At 30.4% G+C, this 5,796-nt stretch overlaps 1 long non-coding RNA gene across 3 annotated transcripts; it reads right to left on the reverse strand.

Moving 5' to 3' along the window:
• Positions 1 to 243: 243 nt before the first annotated feature.
• LOC110703773 lies at positions 244 to 5,515 on the reverse strand. Of its 3 annotated transcripts, XR_002507773.1 has the most exons (5): positions 5,163 to 5,515; positions 4,010 to 4,184; positions 2,645 to 2,741; positions 1,040 to 1,137; positions 244 to 571 (listed from the first exon to the last, which is right to left on the reverse strand). It is a non-coding gene; the product is annotated as an uncharacterized LOC110703773 (long non-coding RNA). The 3 variants fall into 3 exon arrangements; XR_002507772.1 differs by lacking the exon at positions 2,645 to 2,741 and having other exon boundaries at positions 4,010 to 4,177; positions 5,163 to 5,506; XR_002507771.1 differs by lacking the exon at positions 2,645 to 2,741 and having other exon boundaries at positions 5,163 to 5,506.
• Between the last annotated feature and the right edge of the window lie 281 nt (positions 5,516 to 5,796).

Genomic DNA, 5,796 nt, shown 5'->3' on the forward strand with positions numbered 1-5,796 from the left:
TAATGTACTATTCGTAACTGGCTTAATTAAATGCCAGTTACGAATAGTCTATTTTCAAGTTAGAAAGCATACTATTCGTAACTGGCATTAATTTACACCGGTTACAATTAGGGTATTATTAGTAACTAGCAAAACATAACGCCAGTTACGAATAGCATTTTATTATATTAAAAAAAATGGAAATAGTAGCAGATGCCCCTACTGCCACCACCCATTCTACTCTTTTTTTTGTGAAGCACCATAAATTATTAACCCAACTTTTATAATAAATACAATAAATATTAATCTAAACCACGTAAGGCCCAATTAATTCGACATTACATCATCAATTATACAATATAGAACATGACGTGCTTGTAAATTACAAATATATCACCAACTTTCAACTACAAAGGACATGTATGTCATCCTAAAAGAACAGAGTGATAAGATATGATTAGAACCAAACAAAATAGAGCATTGTGATTTCTAAAACATAACAATCCGAGAACTTCTTGTAGAAATCATCCTCTCTTAAGTCGTTCACCCTTTTAAAAGTGCTTGTAGAATAAGCTTAAAATAATATTGAACCCTGCATCCAAAACCAACCTGCCAAACTGTTATCACAAAGACTAATCTTAAATAATTTCTAGAATATGAGCTCGTAAGATATCTTAAAAGGTTCAAATGATAAAAGTTTTAACTTACTCAAGTAGTGATAATGGATTTCTTAACTTATTTAATCTTGAGAAGATTACAAGGCATTGAGTATTAAGAGTGTCTAAATGCTATGTGAATAGAAACAGGTTTACCAATTCATGATACATGCAAGGAACAATAGAATGAAACTAATTAATCTAGTTGGGTGGGATGGGGGAAATCACCCAAATGCACCCAATAAAGACGATAGATAATAAGTTCTACCTAGAGCTATTGCCATAAGCAGAAATAGAACCCAACTCCAAGAGCATTCACCTTACTAAGAGAAAATTTTAGAAATAGCTAAGGAAGATGCAACATTTAACTATAAAAGTAAATGCTCAAAATGATGGGATCTAACCTCATAATATAGAGCACAAAGTATCAAATGATACCATCATCTCACTTTCCTACTAATTACAAGAAGGAAAAATAGATGTCAAATTTGTAGTAAAATTCCTGCAAAACAAAGGAAACCAATATAGGATTAGGAATTTCGGTTAATCTGTGTCTTTTAGACGAAAGAAATTAATCATGTCAGTAAACATATATTGATAAAACTATATGATTATAACCTCGTTAAATTAATCTAATTTAATAAGTATGAAATTAACTAATCTATAAAATTCTAATACTAATATTATATATAATAATGCTACAAACTAGAAAATGACATTGACAAATAGTATCAGGGAGCTTGACTCTAATAAAACAAAAGTGTATAGCTTAGTTTTTTTATTTATATAAGAAATTCTCAGATTGTTTTATTTTAGATTAATATTAATTGTAACATCGTAGCATAATTAACAGCACCCATTAAAGCAGCAGCAGCACCAACAACAACATAGGCAGCAACGACAACAGCAAGAGAGGCAACAGGTAGCAAAGACTTAATTAGCAATGAGAGCAGCAATTACAGAATACAGATTGAGTATAACTGTACAAGCTTCCTGTAAAATAATGATGTTTAGACCTCGGAAAACTATTTAGAGTATGTTTCGTAAAAAAAAAATTGTCACAATACGCAATTGTCATAGTACAATTTACTCTATAGAAGCTGTACTACAAGATCATATCACTTGACTTGTGCTATACATAGATTTAGCATTGTTCAAATAAAAATTTATCCAAACAAGAGACCATACAAATACATGTCCCAAAGAACTTTCTAAAGATCTTGTAAAACGCATAAAAATAATAATTTTCGTATACTTGTTTTACAAAGGAAAACCATTATATCCTCTACTTTCCATGCAAGATTGCAAGATACAATAGCGCATTCTCCTACCACGGGAAATAGGGAATAAGAAATGGAAACAACCAATATGTCCAACTACTTAATATCATAAATAAATAAATAAAGTAATTAATTAAACAATCACATCATTTTAAAGTGGCTTAATTGTATAAGAAAATTCTTATATTCATCCAGTCCACACTAATACTCAAGGATACATCATTAAAGGTTATACAATATACATAAAGTCATGAGGTATGGCACACATTTCTAGTAAAAATAACCTATTCAAACATAATATTGATACAATTGCATTATTATGTTATACTTGGCAATATTTAGCAAACAAGAAAGCATGCCAGTTTAGAATGGCCTACAATATCCTCTGGAAGAGTAAAAGCTACGAAACAACATCATCTTGCGGCACTATACATTAATGCAAGAGGAGATGAACAATTTGAAGGGGGGGAGGGGTACGGTTCTAATATCTTAGGATTAGAACTCGCACCAGCATAAGAAAAAAGAGGGGGCAGGTTGGCCATTATAATTCCCCTAAACCTTCTGCATATACACTTACATCAATCAAAATCAGTTTGTTGACAAAAATCATATAGAGATATAGATTCAAATTCCAATTGTATAAACATTTTTATATTGTATAATCACATAAATTCCAAGCTCTAAGGATGTATATGTGACTAAATGCAATAGGGGTGAGCAACAACTAACTGCTTTTATATGGTTAACCGCAAGGCTTATTGCAATAGCTGCCCCAAGACTTGGTTCAACAAGTTTCATTGGTCTTTTGATACAGCCACAGGTACAACTAAAGATTAAAAACAACCAATTATACAATCTGAAAAATTCAAGAAGCAAATAACCTAATAAACTAACAAACTAACAAAAAAAAAAAAGAATCAATTCAAACATTATAAGACAAAGTATAAACTCTAACATTCACAAAATATCATTATATTTCTATAAAGATTTAAATTTTATTGAAAACCTGGTGCATAACTTTTGAAATTCATAAAATGAGGGCCTACTATAATGTGTAAGCAATAATGAGGACTAAATTTTGATGGCATTCTCTCACATAATTATGCAATCCAAATAAAGAAATTTAGTACAAGGATGAATTGCAATGATAGAAATTGAACGAGGAGGGTGAAATTAGACCTTTTTGAGTTCTTTTCAAAGTATCAGTTGCGCCAAGTATATCACCAATATCAACAAGTGATTTTAAATGATCAAACTAAAGTTGAGAAAGCTTATCCCTTTCATATAGTAAAGCTGAATTAATAGAAGAAATAATATGAGTATGAAAATGCTTTATTATAGAAGAAACAGTGAATTAAGTAATGAAGAGAGAAGACCTTGATAGTTCTAGAATCATCTCGGAAGGGTGAAAAAGGGGAGCTTCAATCAAGGTGACACTATACTAATTAAGCACAAAAATAAACCTACTGCAGCACTCATGGATTGACTTTTCTACTCGAAATAGAAACGGGAACATTACTGGTCTAACATAAGTTCATAATTATAACAAAAAATTAACAAAGCATGAGCAATTTCCAATTTCTACATGCAACTATACAAGTAACTTGCATTCTTAATAGCTAGTGCATTTTATTAAATCTGAGATTCTATAATAAAAAGCTTGTTCCTGTAGTTTATTTTGTTTCTCTAAAAATATAGATAATCAAATTGTAAATTCTCTCATAGAAGGATAAAAAAATAAACACATAATATATCATAATCAAAGATTCCCAGAATTGAATAGCCATGCCAAAACTTCCAGCCCTGCAAATTGCCAAATTGTTCAACAAGCCACTGATTTAGGATTTTCAAGGCCCGATTTCTCTTGCGCTCAAAACTCTCGCCCAGCTGTTCAAAGTGATGTTCTTTAATCAATTTTAGTTTACTATGAAACCCGAATTTGCAACTAGCAAGTGATACAACCCCAAAATCATTATTAAATTAAATTAACAAACAAAAGCACAAACCCTAGAATTCTTTTTTTTTTCAAATAATCACTTCAAATTATTGAAATAATAAAAAAATACATAAATTAGGCTGAGATCAAGAGCATACCTTGACGATATTTTTTGATGAATGAGTTTTGGAGAAGCTTTAGAGGAGTTTTTGAGGAGCTTTCACTTTAGAGCAGTTTCAGAGAAGTGAGAAAATTTGCGCGTTTGTGAAAATGGGGAAAAGGAATACAGCGAGTGGTAACTGCGTGGTAACTACTAACAATGAGTCCTGCGTGCTAGGAAAGTAAGTAGAATTAGTAACCAACCTTAATAAAGCCCATTACCAAATAAGGTCAATAAAGTTTGACCTATTATTTGTAACTAACTTTTTATATGCCCATTACTAATAGTTGGTCAACCTATCTTTGACCTGTTATTTTTAACTGGCCAAGCTTATGTCAGTTACTAATATAAATTTATTTGTAACTTGCACTATCTAAGTTAGTTACTAATACTCTTGTAGTAACTAACATAATTTATGCCAGTTACTAATATGGCGTTACAAATAACAATTTTTCTACTAGTGTTAAACCCTAAATTTTTATACATACACAAATCTGAAAATTTATATAATAAATTAAACATGTCAAAACTCATAAATTTATAATGATTTATAATCTAAATATATTATCAAACCATAATAATAATAATTTAGAACAAAATTTAATTAAAGATTGAAACTTTAAACAATTAAATAAACAAAGATAAGTGAGGAACATTGGCGGACTTGGCCTTATGCCTGGTGGGTCAAATGACTCACCAGGGCCCAAAATATTTTTTAAGTTTTTTTTAAAAAAAAAAAAAAATTATTTTCTAAGTTTTTTTAAAAAAAAAAAAAAATACTAACTTTGAACCTTTTGTTAATGTTGTTGGGTTTTTGATGAAATGTGAACCTAATGCTTGTACAAATTTTAATCTTGTCAATTATTAGTTTGTTAATTATTAGAGAGCTAAGCTTGTCATGTTGTCAATTATTAGCTTGTTAATTATTAGTTTGTTAATTTTAGTCTTGTCAATTTTAAGCTTGTTAATTATTAGTTAGTACTGTAATCTTGTCAATTTTCTATTTGGATGATCTTTGTAAATAATTTTTCTTGGGAATTTTGGTAAATTTTTTCTTTTTACATATTTGGTTATCAATTGTGACTCACCAGTCGGAAATTCCTGGGTCCGCCACTGGTGAGGAAGGAGGGAGGAAGAAGGGGAAGCTGTACTAGGTGGCTGCTGGTGGCGCGGCGGCGTCTGGTGAGGGGAGGCGGCAGTGCAGACGCCGGCTGGGCAGCAGCTTCGTGAGGTTTTTTTTTTTTTTTTTGTGCTTTACGTGAAAGAGGAGAAGGGAAGTGAGGATTTTCTTTTCTTCTTTTCTTACGTGAGAGAGAGTAAGAGTTGTGAGGGTTTTGGGGTTTTATTTTCCTGATCCTATTAGGAGTATGGACTTGTAATTTGGGCTTGAATAGGCACTAATTTTTTGGGCTAGTAACTTAAAAAAAAAGGTTATAAATTAGACTAAAACTTAATGGTTTAGCTTACTAGTAGTAAAATCTTATTATTTTTATATAAAATAATTCATATTATAAAATTAAAATAAAAAAAATATTTTTTATAAATAATAAATAAATATATTAAAAATATGGGGGATTACAATCTACCCCTCTTAAAAAAAGTTTTGCCCTCGAAACTTAACGCAAAAACAATAATTTTTCCAAACCATTCAAACCTTTATGTTTTGTATTGCATTAAATTGCTTGATCCTCAACATTTGTATTCAACAAACTAAACTTTTTACTCAATGAACTCATACTTGGCCAAAGTTTACATACTTTAATTGTGTGTAAACACAATAATAAT

This window comes from Chenopodium quinoa, unplaced genomic scaffold (assembly GCF_001683475.1).
Source record: "Chenopodium quinoa cultivar QQ74 unplaced genomic scaffold, ASM168347v1, whole genome shotgun sequence".
Taxonomy (NCBI): Eukaryota; Viridiplantae; Streptophyta; class Magnoliopsida; order Caryophyllales; family Amaranthaceae; genus Chenopodium; species Chenopodium quinoa.